The sequence below is a fragment of the Anser cygnoides genome, chromosome 11, assembly GCF_040182565.1.
Source record: "Anser cygnoides isolate HZ-2024a breed goose chromosome 11, Taihu_goose_T2T_genome, whole genome shotgun sequence".
In the NCBI taxonomy this organism is placed as follows: domain Eukaryota; kingdom Metazoa; phylum Chordata; class Aves; order Anseriformes; family Anatidae; genus Anser; species Anser cygnoides.
In genome coordinates, this window is record NC_089883.1 from 7,714,132 (window position 1) to 7,736,781 (window position 22,650).

Consider the following 22,650-nt stretch of genomic DNA (forward strand, 5'->3'; position numbering starts at 1 on the left):
AATTTTTACTGTAGAATCTCAAGAGACAGATGAGATATGGTTCAGCACAGCATGATTTTAAGTATTTGGTCAAATAGAGGTGGGATTATTACTGTATTTAAAGCAAAGCATACATTCAAATGCTTTGAACTGAGGTTTATTCTGTGCAAATATTTGACAAGTAGGCTCTCATTTAAGTACCCTTTCTAGCTATTGGCACAGGAAAATTGCTTCTAAACAAGTATCCATGAAGTCTAATGGTTATTTCTCCTTGTCATGAGTTCCCTCGATACCTCACCTGCCTCATTGACTATTGATTTTAAAAAGTCTGTGGGAATGTTATTTACCTAGCCCCAGTTTGAAAGTTCTAATCTTTAGTGATGCTTGCTTTCTATATTTTTTTTTCTTTGAAATAAGCTCTATATATCAGTTAAAGTTCTATGAGTCTAAATAACTAATACAAGGGCAGATCAGGTTTTCCCCACTCCTGTTCCCAAGGTGTCCCTGAGCAGAGATGTTCAACCCCTGGCCTCATTTCCATTCATTGTAATGGAGTGATAACAAAACGCATGGCCGACTTCTCTAATTAGTCTCATGCTCCTCAAGGTCTTTTGCTATTGCCTGCTGTTCTCTCGTATCGCTTAGCTTCGTGGGCTTTGTTGGTATTTCCCTAACCACCTCTAGTAGTTCTCCCCCTCTTCCAAATTATCTCTTTGGGCATGAACTGATATATAGCAAACAAAAAGCAATGAAATATTCATCATTAATTGATCATGATCTTTCCTGGTTTTGTTGTTGCTGTTGGGTTTTATTTTAATTCCCTCTCTCTGTTTAGGGGAAATTGTTTAATTTTATTTAATACCACAACTTTTAAATTTTTATTAAACTAAAATGCAGATGTATATTCCGTGTAGCTTCCCAGAGCTTGTTTTCTTGTGGATCGTTCATCTCACTTTAATTAAAATAGGACAAGCATAGAAAGAAAATTAGAACGAGAAAAAAGATGAGCAGTTGGTTGTCCCACAGTTCCTAATAGCAAGATATGATAGGGGACAGGGATTTCCTATTTAAATTCGATGTATCATTCTTCCCCTCTCCAATAAGCATTAATGAGAGGTGAAGAAGAAAAAGGACCCAGTATCTGTAGATGATGGAAAGCTGAAGTTCTTCTCCTCACACCATGAATCATCCTCTTAGGAGATGCTGTCTCAGACCAGGTTTGTTCAAGGAAAGGGCTATTATGTGGAATTCTGTCAAATGGTGAGGAGTGGTAAAAGAGATAATCAGTCCTCCAGCACTAATTACCTGTGCTCTATAGAAATCCCTAGCTCCATTCAGATTCCTTTTTTAAAGGAGAATCTCAGAGGAAACAAATGAAGTCTAGTTCTGCAAGTGTCAATTGAGATGGTTGAGAACAGGAAAGCCATGGATTAAAGCGATCAATTTTCTGAGGCCTACCATACTATCTGACTTGATTTTTCCTGCCCTCTCTTCTTTTCACATTCATGCATTGAACCATAACAAGAAATCTCTGCATTTCTCATGCCTCCTTTATTCTGAAATCTCTAGGTTCTTCACAAACGTTAACTGATAAAATTTCTCAGCTATCTATCCATCTAATCTCAAAGCCTTTATGGTTTCCTTTCACAATTCAGAGGCATGTCAATTGACAGAGTATAATATCAAAATAGTTTTTATCAAAAGGAAATCTCTACATATATTAACAAATGATCGAAGGACTCCTAATTTAGCAGGAGGAAGGAAGTCAGGATAACTGCTGTCAAAAAAGAGTAATTGCTATTTTACCAATATACGTGCAATGTCCAATGATAAGATTTAGGAGTAAGTTTGTTACTATTTTGAGTCAAACATTTAGGGTTACAAAAAATTAAAGACTGCAGATAATCACATTTGTAATATGTCCTTTTGACTTCGGAGGAAGAGAGGAAATCTTGTGGGCAAAGTAATGAGATGCTGCAAGAGAATATTCTGGAACAGAGTAAATCTGAAGAATATTTTCCTACCCAGCAGGAGGGTAGAATAAAAAACATTTAAATCAGTGTTAGTCTTTACATTAGAAATATCACTTAGTGCATGTTTGTACTTGATCCTCTATCACTGTTTCTGAATATACTACCCAAATGTATTAGAGATACATATACAAAGTACTCAATTTAAGTGAGCACAGATAAGAAGCAGGAACTGCCACTTTGATTCATGCCAACAATAATTTCAACTGGAATACTCTGGGAATACAGGACTGCTCAGCACAGGGTGGTACAGCCCATATTCTGGTATTTATGGAGAAGTCTTTAATGTTCTGTAGAAAATCTCTCAGTGATCAGGGATGCTTGCATGGATCTGTCAATGTTTTGCTTTTGTGTAGCAATATGGAAAGAAGCACTAGAGATTGGCAGATTTGTTGTGTACTTGATGTTTTCCATTGGTGTACAAAAGGAGTCAAAGGAGTTTTCTCGTGGAAGGAACTAGGAGGACATCAGGTTGGTTTCAACCATCGACTACACTTCCAATTCATTTTGCTGAGTCTTAAGTATTCTTTACCACAAAACCTGAACTAGTGTGTTTTTTCTGTGCTCTGCATCTTTCATGGTATTATGAACCAAATGTCTGATCTAATCCATGTATGTTAGCAAGTTTTTATCTCTGTGACTTTTGTCTTAAATAAAGTTTCCAAGGCTAGTTATTAGGCAGATGACACTCCCAAGAGGGCCTTGTAAAACAGTATTAATAGTGTAGTCAGATCCAGGTGTTCAGAAATACTTACAGAAACTGATCCAATAGCACTGAGGTAACACATGTTCACTGCTGAACTTTGCTTCTCTGCTCTTTGTCCTTAAATCCCCTGCAACTTGAAAGTACACTGCATTCAACAACTACCAGCCAAAATCCTCATCACCAAGGCAAATTCAAATATCTGACAAAGGTCATGAGGCAAATGAGGAATCATCCCAATAATACCAAGACAAAGCATTAAAAAGGATCGAGAGTTCATGGAGTAAATCTGCAAAATAATTTACATTTTAAATCTCGGGCAAGCAACTGTGTAATTTCTGCCTGTAGATTCACCACTGTGATGGTCATCGTCTGATTGTCACTACCTACAGCCTTTGTAGCACTAATGCACATTGTCTTCTTGGCTCTTGAGTTACTGAGATGTCTGATGTTGAATTTGCAAGTAATGGCTATGGCTCCCCTCAATGAAGCATCTCTCAGGACACTTGAAAATTAAATGTTCCTTCTCAAGCCATCATTTGCTTACTTCATTCTTATTAAATAATCATAAAATAAAAACATGTAATTTGAAAAATGCATGTCATGGTTGGGAAATGAAAGAACTGGAGATGACAAGATTCTTAGTGGATTAATGCAATGCCAGCAAAATATTTCCTTTCATTCTCTCAGTCATCATCTGCCAGGGTCCTGTTAAGACCTAGCCAGAATTGACCAACTATCTTTGCGTGACCCAATTCAACACTATTTTGAGACTTCTGTCCTCTGTTTAGAGTGCTGCAAACTGTGCAGGTCCTTTCTTTATTTGACAGTCATTAACTCAGCCATAACTACTACTTCCTTCTTTCCATTCTTTGTTTCTTAGTGTCAAGGCAAACACTTGCTAACATTCACTGAAAGTATACTGACACAAGGAAAACAATAGTTGTAGCCAGCTAAATTCTTGTCCTGGACTGATTTCTAGGATCATTCTTTCAACAGCAAGTTCTGCCAAAGTTTTCCCTTTCCTAGCCTAAAGAATTGGCAGTTTCCCTTAGGTGATAGAGTACAATTCTCTTAAGGTGTTATTATCTCTGCTATCAAGATGATCCACTATACTTCTGTACACAAAGTAGACAATTGAATGAAAAAAGTAAATAAATTGGGGCTCTGCTTTCCATCTTTGAGCTGTCACGTTCTGAAAAAAATCCCTTCCATCTGCACCTTTAGGTATTTTCTACAGCCCATCACAGAATAGAGCTTACAACAAGTTATTTTCAACTCCTGTAGGAGAAATGAGAGGCCAACTGGTCCTCTTTGAGTCTTGAATGAACGAATTAGATTTGCATTATACCTGGAAGTGCTGTTCACAGTGGTGAACTTAATCTTCATGGGTTGTGTTTTTTTTTAAGTACAAAATATGCATTTCCATTATTTAAAATGTCTTGTATGCTATAAAACTTGATCCCACTACAATTCTCTATGTTTACAATGAACTGTAAATATTTATAGCAGTGTGATTACAGTGAAGTTGCACGAGATTTACACAGCTGTAAGCAAGATCATAATCTGTTCCATTGTCCCTTCAGTAAAGAATTTTATTAGGTAGGGATCAAATTTGTAGATATGTATTCAGGGGTAACTAAAACAGACAAATAAGAAATCCTCCTACTGCAGTCAGATTTCGGTGTAAGATTAATGTGAAATATATTCATTTTCTGCTTAAATAAATGCCCTTGTTTTTTATTCACAATGAGTAGTTTGCCTTAGGTTCAGTTCCTTTCTCCTTCCTCAGAGCTCCATGGCACTTGCTCTGTTCAGCCTTTATTTCCACAGTCATAGCCTGAAGAAATTGAATATGACTAAGGAAGAAAAGAAGGCTCAGTTTCTCGTGTAATCTGTGCTTGGAAGAGGCTATGTTTGATGTTAAATATGTGAATCTTAAAGTGGGCTTACATATGTGCTTGAGAGTGGGCCTTTTTGTACTCTGGCAAATCTATTTTCTTTCTTCTCTAGGAATAAGTGTTTATATTATCCAAAACAAATCATGTGTTTCTGTATCTTATCAGCATTTGTAAATGCTGGAGAGCAAATTTTCAGCTTACACTTCGATGTCTGTATTGTTTTCCTTCTACCACAATCTCCCTTGGCTTGTTTGCTTGCTTACGGATACACTTCTTCCTAGTAAAGAGGCTTTTCTGGCTGCCTGGATTCTGAAATGTCCAAAGGCTGTTCCTATCCACAGAAGCTACTCTGAAAGGGAAACCCATTAATGTGATGGCATGAGATGTCTCCACGGGAAACAATCAGTTACATTCAACAACAGAGCGTGTCTTCTTACATGTTTCAATTCTCTTCATTAGGGATGGTGTGGAAAGTGTTAATGGGAAAACTTGATCTTTATTCCAACCAGCATTATTTCTTACTAGAACAGGAAAAAAGCTTATTTTCCTAGTTTGCTGCTGGCTGTTTGTGTGTGTGTTTTTTTTTTCCTGTTTTTCACACTTATTCCTAGTTGTTCCTCTGTGGCTGTACCATATATGTAGTAGTCAAACAACAGGTTTGTCCTATGTGTGGTGGTTTCAAGTGGTGTAAAAAGTTAGTAAAATGATGCACCATCCAAAAGTCTTTGGGCATTCTGTGTTTGTATTTAGACACTCACCTCTAAAAAATTAGATTTAACATCTCTTCTAGGACTTTGTGTGTGTATGAATAAAGAAAATTTAGAAATCAAGCATGTAGATAATTTAGTTTCTAAATCAAACTGTCATTTCCTCCAGGAGAAAGGAAGTATATTCATTTTGTGGATTAGTTTGTTTTGAAGTACTCAGTGGGGAAATCCAGTGTGGAAAACACTAATCTTCCATTGTGAGGGGGAGGAAAATTCACAGTGGAAGGTTTGAAGAAACTGGCTCAAAACTCATATGGAGCCCTAGTGACAGATGTAGGAAGGACATCTGGCATCTGATTGCCGTCCGGGTGACCTGTCCACTGCAGAACCTTATCTCTGTGTTCTGTAGCGTGGCACTAAATACGGAAGCATTTGTCTGAGATACTAAATGATAGAGGCAAAATGTATTTGTTCTTGTACACCACAGAGTGATCTACTGTTTGTAAGCAGATCGTAATTGAAGAGCTGTAGAACACACTTTCTAGCTTTGTGCTTCACTTGATCACGGAACAGAGGAGACCCTAAGGCCCTGTGCAAATTTTAGGACCCGTGAAATCTAAACTGTAAGTGAACATAAATGAACAGGTTGTCTCAGGAAAAAAAAAGACAAACTCATTATTTTGTTTTTCATTCTGTTAAAAGGGCCAGTTTCTAGCAAGAGTAACAATAATAAAAAAAAAAAAAGCTCTACCTGAGGCAATTTGCTACCAGTTGCAATACCTGATTGGCCCACAAATATTAGAGCATCGTCCAGTCTGGAGCACTGTGAGCTCCAGGGATTTCACCACGAATCTATCACCCTTCGGTCTTTTACCAAGAACATTAATCTAGTTAGTATATTCCATAAAGAAGGTGGAGAATAGAAAGGGAGGGGAAAGTTTCCTATATACTTGATATACTATGCACTTCATAATATGTATTGAACATCTGTGTACAATATATGTGGCAATATAAAAACCTTCATTTTAAAATATTTCAAAACTGGCCATTTTCCATGTTGCTTTAAATATATGGCATGTACTTGTATGTTTGACACAACATTCTGAATATGTTCTCCTATATTCAAAGTCTAATGAGTAAGATTCATCACAGGGAAAGCAACATTTTCCATGTAGCAATGCTAATGAATAAAATATACGACATTCCTGCATTGCTTGTTATTATTACTTGCTTTTAGCAGTTTAACTAGCAGGGGGAATTATTTCTTACAGAATTTCTGTGTTTGCAGCTAAGGTTCCCGGGCTATCTAATAGCTGTTTGGAGACCAATCGTGGAAGAGTTAGACTATTGCTCTGGCTCACAATGGGTATGTGTCTATGCTAACAACTCTGTAACAGTATTGCAATCAGCCTGACTGGTTTGTGCAATGTTGTTTTCACTGGAGTCAGCTGCAGTTCAAGGGTGTAAGAGAGTGGATCGTTCTGCATTAGCAAACAGTGTGAACCGTAGAGCAGAAAAATTGTTGCTGAGGAATCTGTGTCTGTGCTGGGGACCTTTCAAGGGGTTTCACTTTGGTAGCTCTACCCTGGCCTTACAGACCACATGTGCATTAGTAGTCAAAGCATTTAAGTGTATCTTATATATAGCTTCAAGTTGTATCACCCCAAAGGAATCCAGCTAAGATCACACAGGGAGTTAGAACAGTAACTGGGAACAATCTGGAGATGCTCTTCAAAAGTGCAGTCCTGATACCATATAAAACATGAATGCAGGTGGATCAAATGCCGATAAAGTTATCAGTGTGAAATAATTGTTTTGGCAATTATTTAAAGAGAAAAGTTGCTACGATTGCCTTAAAAGTAGTCACCTGGGTTGACTGGTGGGCAGGCAAGTGGAGCATGCTGACTAATACACCTATTCTTTGTTTACTAAGAGTGCTTATGTTTTACTGTCTACTAAGTATTGTTTGCCTTTTTCCTTTTTTTGTGTGTCAACAAGGGGATGTTCCTAAAAGCAGGGTGGTGAATTAAATGTGCCCCCGTTACAATAAATATAAACAAGTCCTTTTTTAAGTATTGCCAGCTCAAATTAAAGATTGCAAGCATTTTCTCAACTGTGTGGGAATAATAGGAGGTAGCAGTTCTTTGCAACAGTTGTCCTAATGAAGGATGACGATTTTCATTCAGGGTAGTGGAATTTGGTGGGGGCATTGGGGGTATCTGCCAGTACAGGATCAGTACACGGCTATTACAAGATCAGGACCCTCAGCAATAAATGATTCACATTCTTGGAATTAACGTCTGTAATGGGAATAACAGAAGTACAGATGATAATATATTACCTTGACCACAGGAGTGCATTGAAGGATAATTGAATAATGGACCAAATTCATTTCTGATGTAACTTTACTGATCTGACCAGCATGATTCTGCCTTCGTGTTAATAAAACACATGAAAAAATAATCTTTACAATTCTCATTTTGCTATTATTAATGATTGTCTTATAAAACCAGAAAGCAATTTGGAAGTCTGGTTTGCTTCAGATAAAAGTTTGAAGTCTTAGCTGGAAGCTTCCCCAGATTTGTCTAAAATACTGATTAGCAACCTCAAGGGAATGAGCTTCCTTGTAAGATTTCAACATTGCTGCTTAGTTCTGGGCAAAGCAGAAACAGTGTAAGAAAGGCATTCCTAAGGATTTTCTTTGTATCTGGTTTCAGCAAAAATGTAATACAGGAAACTGAACAAAAGTGTAGTTTATACAGCAATCATGTAAGTGTCTTCTAAGCATATACTAACATCTTTATTCTTATGGAGTGGTGCCTGAATCCATAGTCTCATTTGTTTGATTGCTCACAGAAACACATTATTTTAAGTTTGTACCTAACACTGAAAGAAACTGGCTTTAGGAATAAGCTGGTCAAATAATGGTGGATTTACCATCTCTTTAACATGTGCCAATGCCAGGAATAGCTGGCTGACGTCTGACTTACCTCTTTCAGATGGTCAGGAGATGTAATGGTCCCTCTGACGTTGAAACCTTAGGGATACATGGAAAAACTGGCAGATTTTCTCCTTTTGAATCCACAAAGGTATATTCTGGAGCTGGAGAACAAGAACAGTTTAAGCTTACTATTCTGTTGCTGTATTTAAGGATGCTTCACTGCTTTACCACACATTTTTGCAGTTCATTTGAGCCCCACTGATGCGTTTTAAATACACGGGCCTGAGCTGTTAATGCTCTGGATTCTGTCCATTGCCAGAAAGAGGAGAATAAAAGCAGGCAGAAGTTTCAGGGTACTGTTGCAGGGGATGGATGCTGACTGCTGGGAGCCACTGGAAGTTTCACTGGGAAGACTTTGCAGTATAGGATGATGGGCACTATAGAAGTGAATGTTGCTGGCAGTTTCCTCCTATGGTTTCTTGTAAAAGGTGAAAGTGATATGAAAATGATACATTATTTGTTTTAAACATCTGAAATAAGAACAAAACCTTATTTGCTCTGGAGCTTTGCTGCCTATTACTGGTCTTTGCTTTAACTGGATAGGCAAAAGAAAGCATGGCCAGAGCTCCTTGTGTGAAGCTGGTGAATCAGAGAAGCAGCCACATAATGTGTGTCTGACAGTGAGGACAGATATGCTCTGGAGGTGCCAAATTAAAGTATTTTAATCCAATTTATCCAGAAACCATCTGCTAAAACAAGGTTGGCAAGGTCACATCTGTTCATGTTGTCTCCATCTATGCCTGACCTAGAGGTGACCCTCAAGTTTACAGAGAAGCTAGCAGAGTGAAGGAGAGGTAAATGCTGTGTCTCCCCAGCTATGTGCAATCATTACAGATCTGTTATAAAAACTTATCAGCTGTTGGTCGAGAACTGCAGTAAATAGTCTTGAAGTCTCCATGGGACATTCAGGGGGAAAAAAGCAAACAATAACAACCCCTGCTCTTCAAGCCTTCCCAGTCACAAGGAGGAGAAGATGCAGTTAAATTCTTCCGCTCACTTCCCAGCAAACAAGGTCACCAAAAATAGCATGAAAATGACAATTGCACACTGGAATGTTGTCTTTGAAGCAATCTCCTCCTGCGTAGACTATTCAGTGCCAAATCCAGGTCTCTCACAACCCTACACACCTTAGTAATAGCCTTGTTTCCCACCTTGTAGTTTAATAATAGGGATGTCTAAATTCAACCTTTATTAGCAAACCCTTTCTCTTCTAGGCAAACACACAAAGTTGGCCTGAAATTTGGCATGTAAATGTATGTGTTGAAGGAGTAATTTTTACAAAATTCCATGTCTGCTGGGGATTTCCAGTGCATCTTTGTGCTCTTCCTGCTGGAAACAGTGACAGGCCCTAAACCCCACAGCGTTATGGGCTGTTAGTCCTGTTACGTGGGCAAGTCTTCAGCAATCAGGAAATCAGAAGGAACTGCCAGATTATTTAAGAGCAAAAGATTGCTCTGGGCTGACTACAGGAAGGTGACCTTAATATGAATAAGCTGCAAGCTGACAGGGGGCTGGGATTGCCTAAGTGTGCAAGCTTTAACTTCAAAGGCATTGTCAAAACTAGTGAATATTAGCCTTGGTTAAATTGGCTCAGTTAAAGCTTTTTTCCATGAGTTCCACCCCCAGTAACAGAACTGGGATTGTTATGAGTGTAAATAGGCTGCTTTCCTTACATCTTAATTGCCAAACTGAAGCCCAAGGACGTGGTAGTGGGAGCTGATATTGATTTGAGTGCCTCACTAATTTAGTGGTGACCCCTGCTTGGTGTCTTGATTAGGAATGCTTGAAATGTAGGCTCAGCAAAATAGTCTGACCAACTCAGTACTTCAAACTCCCACGATGTGCACAGCCGTGAACCTTGATGAGCTCTGCCCATCTGCAAGCTCTTCAAGATGAGGAAAGCAAACTTCATGAGGGAACTCTTCCAGCAGCTCCCTCACCTTGATAACCTAGGGCTGCCTGCCCGTGAGAACATTTCTTCTAATATCTATAAGAGATGGTGGTGGCTGGAGGAATGAGAAACGTCTCAATGAGTCACATCTTTGGCTTATTAGAGCCTCAGGGTGTTAAAACCAGGCCTTCATATAGAAATACTCACACAGGTGCAAATTCAGAAGCCCCAGTTTAAGTTACATACATAACTGTTACTACACAGCATGGCGGACAGTCTGCCAAATCTAGACTCTCAATGTATTTCAACCCTATGCATACTACAGCAATTTACTGTGCCCCTTACCATCTTCCTACCTCCCCTGGCCTGAGCAGGATGGCTGTGCATGTCTTCCACATGTGAGGCTGTTCTGCATAATGCTTAAATCAAATAGGAGCAAGCAGAGAGAGGTATGTACCAACACCGCATTAACAAGATTGAAGCCATTATGCATGATCCATAAGCCCCCAGGCATGTTATCCTAATTTAAAATTTCTACTTACCCGTTGCAAGAGCTTCCCTAGAACACAAGCTCCTTAGTTTGTGTGTCGTCAGTTTGTTCAGTGTGTGTTTACAGGAGCTCCAGTTCTAAGTCTCTCTAAATAATTTTCCTCGGTGCCTCCATATAAATGTATGTATTTGATAAGGTGACTCAGAAGTCCTAGCTGTTTAAAGCTCAGCAGGTCAAGAAGCTTCCCTGAAAGACCAGATTCCTCCTAGATATATAATTTGGTTGCTGTACTTTGCTCAACAGCTGCTGCTGGTTGATTTTGCTCAAGGCTGAAAGCAGGCTGAGTTGTGCAGGGTCATTGCCCTGGACAGAAGTGAGGAGACGCTCAGCACCTGCTTGTTGCTGGCAGGGTTGTGGTGACAGCAGGGTCTTGTGTAGTGACCATCCAGCCTTGAAGCTGGAGAAAATGGAAACTTTGGCCGTGGGGGACTGTGATATTGCTCCTGTGGTAAATAGTGCATAAGCTAGGCATGCTGAAAGAAATCATGCATTGTTATGGGTTAAAGGTGAAGCTCCTGAGTTTGTTTTTGTGGAGGTGAAGGTCTTGAAGAGGAGAGCATCACTGTCTACCAAGCACAAAGTAGCAGAAATTTTCTTGCATTGTTACTTTGGTGTTATAGCAGCTCCTAGCCAGAATTTCCACATCTATAACTGAGCATTGCATTCCCAACTTACTCTCCCTTTCCATCTCTTGTCAATATAAGATGTGGGCAAATTATAAGTAAAACGTTTAATTGCCATAAAAGGTGCGCTCTTATTCCTATGTATGCCACACACTTCCACTGTGACCTTTGTCGAATCACTGAGTTTCTCTCATTTCTATGTTTAGGCTGTTAAGTTCATTTGAGTTAGTTTGTTTAATGTGAACATGCCTAGGTCTTAAAATTATGGGGAACTCATCTCAAAGAGGGCCTTCAGGCACAACTGTTACATACATCAATAATAGATATGTATTTTTACAAGCAATCTGGCCATTAAAGGTTTATTACATGCCAACAATGTATCAATGACTATAACTAACTGTTTATAAGGCAGTGAAAAGCCCCAGGATATTTCGGATTTGGCTTTCAGCCCTAGTTTGCCTTTTACCAAAAAAAAAAAAAAAGGCAGGGAAGAAAATCCGCCTGTAAACATCTGAGCAGCCTAAGCAAGATGAACCAGACAATTTTATTTTATCCGCTGACTGAGCATCAGAAGATGGTGTTGCAGGAGAGCTGCTGCTACCTCTACGTTAGCAATTGTTTATGGTATATAGCGGTGTTATTAATTCATTGTTGCATTCATGAGGGTTTAACAGCACAGCAGTGCCAGTGTAGGATGCTGTAAAAGATCTCCAGGGCCCTGTGAAAGAAGAGGGGTAGGCAGCAGTGTTAGTGTTGTTAGGAAGGATAAAACAATTGTTCTTCCTTGGGTATCCCAAGAGGACTCCAGCAGGGACACCGCCAGCCAGCAACAAATTTTAAAAAGGCTTCTTTAAACACTCAATATATTCATAAGTCCGCACACACTAACGCAGTTAGGAAGTCTCTTATGATCAATGCAACGTGTGTGCAGATGGTGACAGTAAATGTACAGGAGAGCTGTGGAAAAAGATGAAATGAATATTATCAATGTGATTCCAGTGGTGATAATGAGAAATGAAACAAAAATGATTACAAAGAGAGAGTGATGTGAAATCATTTGGGGAGGGGAGTGATTACAATGGAAACAGCTCTCATTTAGAGAACTAATTATCAAATAGGCTTCGCACCATCCAAAAAGCAACCTGGAAGCCATTAGCAACGCACCCTGTGGTTTCCCTCACAAAGGGGGATTAATGGCACGAGCTCCAGAGAAGCAACAGCAGTAATGAATCTCCAGTCCTTTAACAGTAATGATCTCCATGACAGATATTTCAGAGTGCTACGTCATCAGCACTCCTATGACTGTCTTTTGCTTCATTTCTAAAATTGCCTTGGGGATTTAAAAAATAAAAAAATAAAAAAATTGAGATCTCCTTTGCAGCACTGTATGGAGCTTTTCCCTGCCTGTGGCCAAATGATGAAATGCTTCATGGATAGTTCTGATGGATCCAAGGCCTCTCCTCATACGAGTGAGGTAATGCTGCTTAAGAGTCATACAAGTCCTGCGTGAAACAATGTTTTGGACTATACGCCAGTCTTTTCCTGACAGGGACTGGACACAAATGCCATGTCATGCTATTTTGCAGAATATTTCGTGGATTCCAGGGTTCTTTCTTCATCTCACAGTATTGTAGGAGGCTTTATAGCAACCTGGTTTTAGCTTGTTCTGTGGCTTTTGGGGAGCTGCAGGGTGAGCAGGAAGGTGTGCGGAGGAGATTATACCTGGCCAAGGCCAGCAGCAGTGAAGAACCTCTCCAAAGGGATGAAATGAACCCTCGGGGCTGTCAGTCTCACACTTTCACCAGAGCTAAATTCACTTGAAAGAAAACATTACTAAATATACTGTGTGTGGGTGCCATTCACGATAAACAGAGACTCTGATTTCATCTGCTTTGAATTACATTTGCTTATGATTACCTGAACAGACCTTGTTTATGCTGGCTTTCTTGGTCTATTATTGGCAGATGTCTCTGAATGTATGAGTTTCCTTTCCAGTTTAATCCGTGTTTGAATTTTACAAATAAACTTTTCAGCGATCTTGTTAGTTACTGTTCTTGTTGTTCCCGTATTATGCCTCTCCTCCTTGTTAGTGTTCTCCTCCCCCTGCTTGGTGTCTACTTTCTTCAGGGTGAGTTTTTAAACCAGCCTTTTAAACCCAAGCTGACTCGTGGCTGGAAACAGACCCGTGGGAGCAAAACAGGGTCAGTGAACAATTTAATCCACGGCGAACCTTCTTGTCACGTTTTTGGGTGATTTAGAGGATAAATCTTTTGGTTGAAAATGGCCGTGTTGTTTGCAGCTGTAATAGTCCAAGGCTCTAGATAAGACATTTATTAGACAAACTGATACAGCTGAAGAACAGAGGCACAAGTGTCAGGCTTGAGAGCTAAGTATAATTTGAGGAATCAGTTTTGTTAGAGATGAGTAATACCATCTCGGTGGGAAAAAGCAGTTGGCAGAGCAGAGAGTGTTAGCAGAGGAAAAGAAAGGTGAAGAGGTAATTATCTCCTCGGAGAATGGTACAGAGGCACGCTCAGCACAGGCAGGGAAGGGAGAGGAATATCATGTGCTGTAAAACCACTATGACAACCGGTATTTTGGGGTTCTGGAGGATGTAAAGAGCTGCTGTCTCTAAGGAAAACGCAACAAAAAAGAAAGCTGAAACCCATGCAAAAAAAAAAAAAAAAGAAAAAAATGCCAAACAGAGCTTTTACCTAAAAAAAAAAAAAAAAAAAAAAAGTTCTTCCAGGGAAAGATTGCATTTTCAAAGAGATACCAAAATGCTGTGTAAGGAATGGTTCTGACTGATGAAGAAAACCTCTTGTGGATGTCATGTACTCTGTTACTCTGCAACCGGTGTGGAAATTCCGTGAGCAATTGCGAGCCATAGTGGAAAGAGATCTTGTCTTGGTTTAAAACAGCCATTCTTCTTGATCCCAAAATTAAATCAGTCAGAATAAGGACAGAAAACTATTTTGTACACCCACAGACTGTCCTCAGCTCAGCAGTACTACTTAATGACATTTTAAGCACTTCAAGCTCTATTATCCTATGTGGAAGAACAGCTCGGTGCCTCAAATCTCAGCCTAGGACATGAGAACTGGATTTAAGTCTTTCTCTTTCCAGGCTTCCTGTCTGGCTTTCGGATGGGATTCATTCTTCTCTCATTTTAGCTGTCAGATCTAAGATCTGAGGTGGGTGGGATGAATCTCTCTCTGGAGAGCCTGATCTCTGGCTGTTGACAGTAGGAGGAGCTTCAAGAAAAAAACTCAGCCTGGATTTTGAGCTTTTATTTGGCTAGATAGATGAGAGCAATCCCAGCCTTCATCAGTTGTCTAAATTTATTTATTTTTCTTAATTCCTTTTTGTTCCTTGGAAAGGAAGTGCAACACAACTTCCTTATGGTAAAGAAATAAATGCATTGAAGTTTATAGTGTAGCAAGATGCTATCCTAAGCTGTGCGCCATATGTAACTTAGGGAAGAAGGATTTTTGTTTGTGCTGTGTTTCAGTTTCATGATAATTTCTCTTCTCAGTACAATTCTTCTTAATTCCCTTTTGCTGCTGTTTCTGCTAGTAAGAAGCACAGTCTTGCACAGAAAATGATGCAAAAATCATCCCCCTTTTCCCCCTCTCACTTAATTGTTATGTTCACACTTTAGATGAAGTGTCTGAGTGGAGGGTTTAATTTAGATTTAATAGGATAATTATTGCATGACAAATTAATGCCAAACAATTATTAAGTACATCTCTACTGAGGCTTTTGGAGTTTGTAATAGGATAGCTATCAGCTACCTGGTGGTTCAACTTCAAGAAGTCTGCTCCGAATAATCACAGCATTTATTTAACATACAATTTAAATAGTGATTTAGGTATAGTATTGCCAGAAAATTAGTCAATTCCCCTGACACCTGAAATCTAGCAGTGCCACATTTTTAGCATGGAGCTCTTGGGTGGCCCTAAGGGAGGGAGATGCAGGTATTGCTGGTGTTATTGCTGCTGCCGGCACTACAGCTTTGGAAACAATGATGAAAACCCCAGGCCTTCACTTGTGCATGCCAGATCATCTGCAGTCAGTGCATGCCAGATCATCTGCAGTCAACAGCATTACCCCAGGGTAAAATTGATTGCACAGGCTGAGGAATCAGGTCCTGGTCTGTTAATATGGGATTCATTTGACTAGGCATGCAATTAATTTGGGGGTGATGCAAGGTATTATTATTATTTTTTTAAAGCAAAGTACTTGGAGCTGTGTGAAATTAAATTAATGCTGAGGGTCAACTTCTGGCTGTTCCTTTATTCAAACTGCTTCCTCTGAGCCTCCCAACAGAGGCAGAATTGGATGGGATGTTCTGGGAGTCCCAGTGTCCTGCTCTGGCAGGCTGTGTTGTACAATTGCTGCAGGCAAACAGTAGTAATGTCCTCTCCCTGCTGACACACCTAATGCAGGTGGCTGTAGTGGATGAAATACTTCTTACTGACAGCAACATCTTCTGAAACCACAGCCAGAAGTGGTGGGGTTGGTGGAGACTGCAGAAATGACAGATATTCTTTGCTGGTCTCAATAAAAATTAATTCCCTGCTTCATCTAAACTGTGCTGTAACTTCTTGACCTTCAAAACGTACTGCAGAGCTCTTGGGTGTGGTTTTTTGTTGTTGCTGCCTTTTTCCCAAAGATTTGGGACAGGGATGAATGACAGGAGGATAGTTTTCTTTGTGGGTTTTATGTTAATTTTGTGGCTGGAAAGCTTAGCTGGTTATCAACAGCATGGATAGTGAAGCTGGCTGCCAGCCTGTCATTACATTTCGATTAGTGTTTTTAAAAAGAGGTCCAAAAAAAAAAAAAGTGCCCAGAGCTGCTATTTATTTATTTACAACAGGCTTACATTTGTAAAGGAATAAATAGCACGCCATCCTGTGAGCCAAGAAAGGGAGCTTATTGCAAGGCACTCAGGGTGAACGCAAGAGAAAGACATTTGGACCAAAACTACCTCTTCCCCCTACAAAGTAAAATGAATATATAGTTCTGTATGTCTTTGTGTATGCGTGTAAGAGGTTTGCGAGGAACAGAAACAAAGGGTTGCCACAAGGACTTGCCCCTTTCCCTGCCCGCTGCCACTGGCTGTTACTACAGCTTCATTTTAAAAAGGGCAAGGCAGCATCACCACGTCACACAGTGTGGCTTGTCCCGTCTTGGAAAGCAGCCAGTTCCTGATATGGCATAGCCACTGATCATATATTTGGAATAAATACCCATGTAGAAGCTTGAACTCTTGCTTTTGGGGTGGGGGCAGCATCTGCTCTCCCGAGGGCTGCTTGGAGTACCCGTAGGACTAGATTTGAACTCGGTTCTTTGCAAATTAATCTGTCCCTATGAAGATTCTTTTCAGATCCCATTATTTATGAGAGAAGATTATTCTTCCCCTCCTCCTTCCTCCCCACCCCCTCCCAGGCTTCAAATCTCATTGCTGTGCCATCTAGTTTAATTTAACCCACAGCAATTAATGTCCTTGACTGGCAGTGTTTAAACAGCAAACAATTTCATCCTGTAAATGGTAGTTTGCTGCCTGGAATACGAACAGATCTTTAACAATTACATCAGACTATATTTCCCCATGGCCACTGTAAATAAAACACCTGCTATTTTTTGATGCTACATGTACCAAAAGCTACCTGTGACATAAACATATTTCCCAAGGTGGTTTAAGGAATGGCCAAAATTAGGTTTTCTGGTGTCCAATGCTTGGCTTTATGTTCCTGTTCTGGTTTTTGGTTCCTCAGCAGTGTAGTGTGATGGAGCTCGACTGCTCACCCCTCAGTGCCAAGAAGGTGGGGGTTGTGCCGAGGGAAAACTAGATCATTGGGAGGGATGTGCATGGATCAAGTGCTGCAGTTTTCCCCTACTTCAAGCACCCCCACTACATGGAAATGATGTAGGGGCTGCTATTTTGCTTCCTGCTTTGGTCCCTTCCCTGGGAGGATGATGAGGAGAAAGACCAGTGTTAGCTTTCCATCTTTGGTTTCTCAGCAGAGGCCCCTAGCCCAGGGGCTAAGAGCATCGTTGCTGTTTTGGGTTTTTATCTTGGGCACCTATCTGAGACTGTGCTGGGTTGTGCTCACTCATATCACTTGGATCACAGCAGTAACCATCAGATATAATCAACCACAGTGTAGCTTGAACTAGCATTTCCATTTCTCTTATTGTACCTAGGTCCCAAGCCTTTCTCCTCCAGAAAATTCTGGAATGAATCTTTAAAAGTGCCCAATATCTTGTTTTCAAATGCTGATCTTGTAGCTAAAGAAAAGAAGGTGAAAAGGCTGACTTAGAAGAACGAGGTCCCAGCTGCTTCACCAGGCTGAATGGGTTGAGAAGCCCTTACAGAAGGGGCTGCTCTGGGACAAATTGAGAGAAGAACCAGTAGTGTTTCATGATGTACCTCAAAGTACAGGATCTGAGTCCTGAGATGGTAAAAGTAGCTGAAGAATGTAAATTATCAGACCCAAGCCCCAAGAATCTATTTAGTATGGGGTTGTGCTTTCCTCAGAAAATCCTTGAGAAATGCTGGTGCCTTCAAAAACTTGATTTCAGGAAAAAAAAAATCAAGGCTGAAGCTATCAGAGAAAGGTTGCCTTAAGTTCATGGGTAGGGTATTATAGGACTTGAAGTCTCCATTAACTAGATTAACAGTTAACATTTTCTGACACTGGATTAAAAAATATAGGGTCATTTATTATTTATTATCTTACTTGTCTGATATTTCACCTGCTGCCACATCTGATAAGTACAGTATAGCCTCCCAGGGGGCTTTCATCATAGATGCAGATGATACCCATATTGCTATAGATAGATGAGAAGGCAGATTAATAACCTCTTGTAATCTGTCTTTCAGGATGGTGAAACTATGGCTGAAATCTCAGGGTAGTCCCCTCAACAGAAGAAAGGTGAATTTTCTGTCCTTTGATACCATCTTTTACTACTGCTAGAAACAAAGCAGGCATAAAAGGAGAAAGATTTAATACTCCATAAAATCTTTAGCATATTTTTGAACTAACTAATCATCTGAAATTAGAAAGCTGAGTTACTTTTTTTCAAGAAACGCACAGATGAAATAAAGCTCCTGTTATGAAGTCGTACCATGTGCTTGTAGGAAGTTCAAAATACAAAGACATGCAGAGTTAAAAGAGAAAAGTACCTATGTCTTATCAATAGAAAGTTGCTTTTAAAAATATTTAGGATACCCTTTCTGTGACACATATGGCCAAACATATTTTTACACTCCTTTATTCGCTCCCTGTGTATGAACGTCTTCACAGAGATCTATACTCGCCCACACATACCTATAAAAAAATGACTGGAAAGCTATTTCTCTTAGGGCACAGAATAGCCAGTAAGTTACAAGGTCTTGTGTACTGCCAGTTATTTCTTGGCAAACTGTCATATTGAGATCACTGAACTTTTTTTAGTCTGTGCAGACCAAACTCATTGCATTGTAGTCATAGGAATTGTTTAAAATCTGTAGATTTGAAGCATCTAGGCAACTGTTGGGCGGGTTACATGGTATTTTATGATCATTTTAAGAATTTCTGGTGCTGGTGGCAATTTCTTAATGCATATGCTAGATGGGCCAACGATGGCTAATGCTTTACTTGACTGACTACTCACATAGAGGGAAGATTTGGTGGTAAAACTGCCCGGTGCAAAAAGTGTTGCATGGGACTAGAGATGGGGCTTTGGTAAATGAACCTTCAGTGCTTAGCCTAATTTTTATATTGGTATAAATAATTAACGCTGAAGAACAGTGACAATGCTGCAAAAAAAGCAGTGCATAGAATTTTCCTTTCCAAAATGCCAGGTGGATTGAAAAAATAAAAAGGGAGGAAAACAGCATTAAGGCAACACTGCTGGGTTCTAACAAACAGAGTGCTGAGAAAGGACCCATTTTGGCGTACTATTTCCAGCAGCTCTGCCTAAATTGAGATGCATTGTTAAATTCCTGTGAAACCAGCGCAGATCTGCATGTTTCACAGTGAAGCTTCTTGCTTCAGGGTTTTGCTGAGCAGGGAGGGTTTTTGGGCCACGCGTGCATCCCTGGGAAGGTCTGTTAGTGCTGAGCACCCTGGCCGTGCCCCTCAGGCTGTGCTGTGGCTCTTGCCGTGCCTGTTGCTTGGCTTTTCACAGCACAGCCTGGCTCTGCTGCAATGCCCCGCACCTCCACGGCCGCGCCGCAGCGGGAAGCTGCTGTTTTGCCAGTCCTAAGAGCTGCTGAACTTTGAAACCTGGCAGCACCTACCTGGTCACGGTGCCAGAAGCTCAACAGCTTAACGCCTCTTCGCATCGCTGAACTCTATCATTCCTGTCCTAATTATGACCTGGTCATTGTACAGGGGAAGAAAGCACAGTGAGAGACAGTCCAGCTGTAATCTCTTTAACTGCCACTCTGACGAGCTGTCTTTGCACCGTCTAGCATTGCCAGATTACAGTAGGCAGGCAAAAACCAGGGAAAATGATCAATCTCTACGTGCCCTACAGAAAAGTACTTTATGTTATAATTTAAATCTCCCCACAGGAGAGCTCAGCTCACTCAAAATGGGTCTTACCCATCATTTTTGGAAAGGGGACAGGCCAGACTTTTGATGTGCTGCTTCTCTCCTGCTGTAATCCATGGGTTTATAAATAGCAGCAAAGTGGATAGGGGTGGCACAGAAGATATACATGATGCTTGCGTTGCCTTGCAATGTGCTAGCACACAGAAAAATGCAGTGTAGTACCAGGGCTTTCAAGGAAAACGTGCTGGCACATTGGCTTGCCATCACCTGAGGCCTGAGTATAATCACCAAGGGATGACTTAAATGGTGACCTCCACAGCAGTGCTGATGTGACAGGCTTTTACAGCCTTCTTGGAGCGAGCAGAAGTAAAGCCTTTCTAAGAAAAGCAGAGCAGGGCATGATTTTTATACCTAAGAACATCACATCTTATATTTTCTTTGTGAGCGTGAACATTTCTACCCTCTAGAAAGTACTTTCTCTCTCCCAAACTCCCTTAGCTCACATGATAGTTGGCAAAATGGGCTAAGGATCCTAAATTTCTCTGACAGTTAAAATACAAGACCCTGAATAATTTATGCAGCTCCACCCCAACTTAAAAAGCAAACATCAGCCAGTGAGCAGCAGCCGCTGAGTTCCTTGAAATACTACCTCAGCTTTGGGTGTTAGCTTTATTTTATTCAAGAAACTTGGGAAGAGGCATATGAGGAAGCACACCTAAAATCTCTTCTAATCAAAGGTGACATGAGCTGAAATAATCATGATTTCCAGCACCTGTGTTAGATGCATTAGTCCTGGGTGTGCCTAAGGTGTTGTGCACAGACACCAAACTCCTGCTAAAGCGCTTCAGTTCATGCTTCTCTACCAGAAGTATCAAAATCTCCATTGTACCTTGCATGTTACTGCCCAGTGCGATCTTAAATATTAATCTACTTCAGGTTATTAATCATCTGGAAGGCAAGAAATCTATTTAGGCCATGCCGTGGAAATGGGACTGTCTTTTGTTATTGGTGACAGAGGTGGGATAACGCTTCTTGAAGTGGTGGCGGTGGGCCTAAGGCTAGCATCTCTCACCCTATCTCCTTTATTTGCACCTTTCTGCCTGCAGCAAGAATGCTTCTGAGCGTGCTGTGTGTGTTGCCTGGGATGGAATAACTAGCGACAGAAAGGGGGCCAGAGTCAGCAGGAAGGGGCATATTTCACATTTTGCTTCTAGGGTATGGGGAAGAAAACCATCAGGCCTGTGGCAAGGTGAGCCTCAGACTTGTTTGAGTCTGAATTCTCCTCCCCACTGCTGCAGTGGTTTACAAGCCACAGTCATGTCAGACATGGGCTATACTCGCATCAGATTCTATGCGCAGCATCCCTGGATCTCTTAAAGATTAAATATGTAGCAAACCATAAATATTTGAAATCCCCTGGAGCTGGCATATGTACTGTCTTTAAGCAGACCTTTTTGATCTGGTATCTGTTGTTTTTTTTTTCTGTAACAGCAACATGCCTCTCGCAAGGTTGTGGGTGTGTTTTGTTTTTTTCCTTTCCCCTTTCTGGCAGCATAAAGTTTCATGTTGCTCCAGCACAGTTGCTAATCCCACTGCCCAGCCCCGGAACGTGGGAATGCAGCCTTTCCTGACCCCTTCACCTATTTCCACTTTTCGTCTTGTCTGGATTTTACTCTAGCATACGGTGATCAGCTGGCACAAAGGTCTGCCAGGTAGCGGGGTTGCCCTCTGCACCTGAATAGAAACAGGTCTAAAAGGTGGTGACCCCCATTTTGTTAAGCACTCAGGAGATGGAGGACAGCATGCATTATCTGCAGTGTGTTTAAGGACCAGATTTTGCCATGCTGATCTTCTCTGAGCCAGCGAGAGGGACTCCAGGGCTGGTGGGCTTGTCTGCCTAGTCCACTTGAGGGTCCTACTGAAGAATGTGGGGATCTCTTCCCTTGAATAGCATTCAATCTCAGGGATTTTGGTGCTGCTTGTGGCTGGGAAGGTGATGCTTAAGTCTGCCCTTCATTGGATAATTGTAGAGATGAGTGGTACACGTTGCAGTGTTACTCAAAGCACTGCTTGAGCTTAAGTCGCTCTTGAACAGCCTGGGAAGACTGGCAATGTTTCACTGCAGGGTGGACAGACATTTACTTGAATGTTCCCCAACACTGGGAATGTGATCAGGCTTTCTCTTATTTTCTCCTATGCATCTCCTAGGCACCCTCTTGTCTGTCAAATAGAAGAGCCAGGAACAGCATTGAAAGAAATTCCCACTTGCATCCAAATGAGTATCGCTTGGGGGAAGAACGAACATATTCCTTCCCTTGACTTATAACGAGAGGGAAGCAACAAATCAGAGTTTTGCAGTGAAGTCATGCAATTTTTATCAGCACAAGATTCCTTCAGTCACCCTGTGTAACTACATCTGACATTACCCCAGGGCGTCCCAGCGTGTCCTCCTGCAGTGGTTCTCCCCTGGGAACTGAACTCTGCTCGCTCCTCTCTGTGAGAGGCTGGAGATCAGCAGCTGGAGTAATCCTTGTTAGCAGACTCATTAGCCTCTGATATGGATCACCCTGTAGGGGGAGACAGTGATTCTCCCTGCTAAAACATCTTATGTGATCAAAGGCAGGGAGGATCTCACCCTCTTTTCCTTACTGTTAAGCTGAAATGCAATTATCTCCTTCCGGAGGCCAAGAAATAGATAGATAACAGCAGGCACTGACTT

General features: G+C 40.9%; 1 protein-coding gene across 2 annotated transcripts in view; it reads left to right on the forward strand.

Annotated features, from left to right (window-relative positions):
* Nucleotides 1-22,650, forward strand: part of AGBL1 (AGBL carboxypeptidase 1) — a 440,078-nt gene that overhangs the window by 303,716 nt on the left and 113,712 nt on the right. The window lies entirely within an intron of this gene.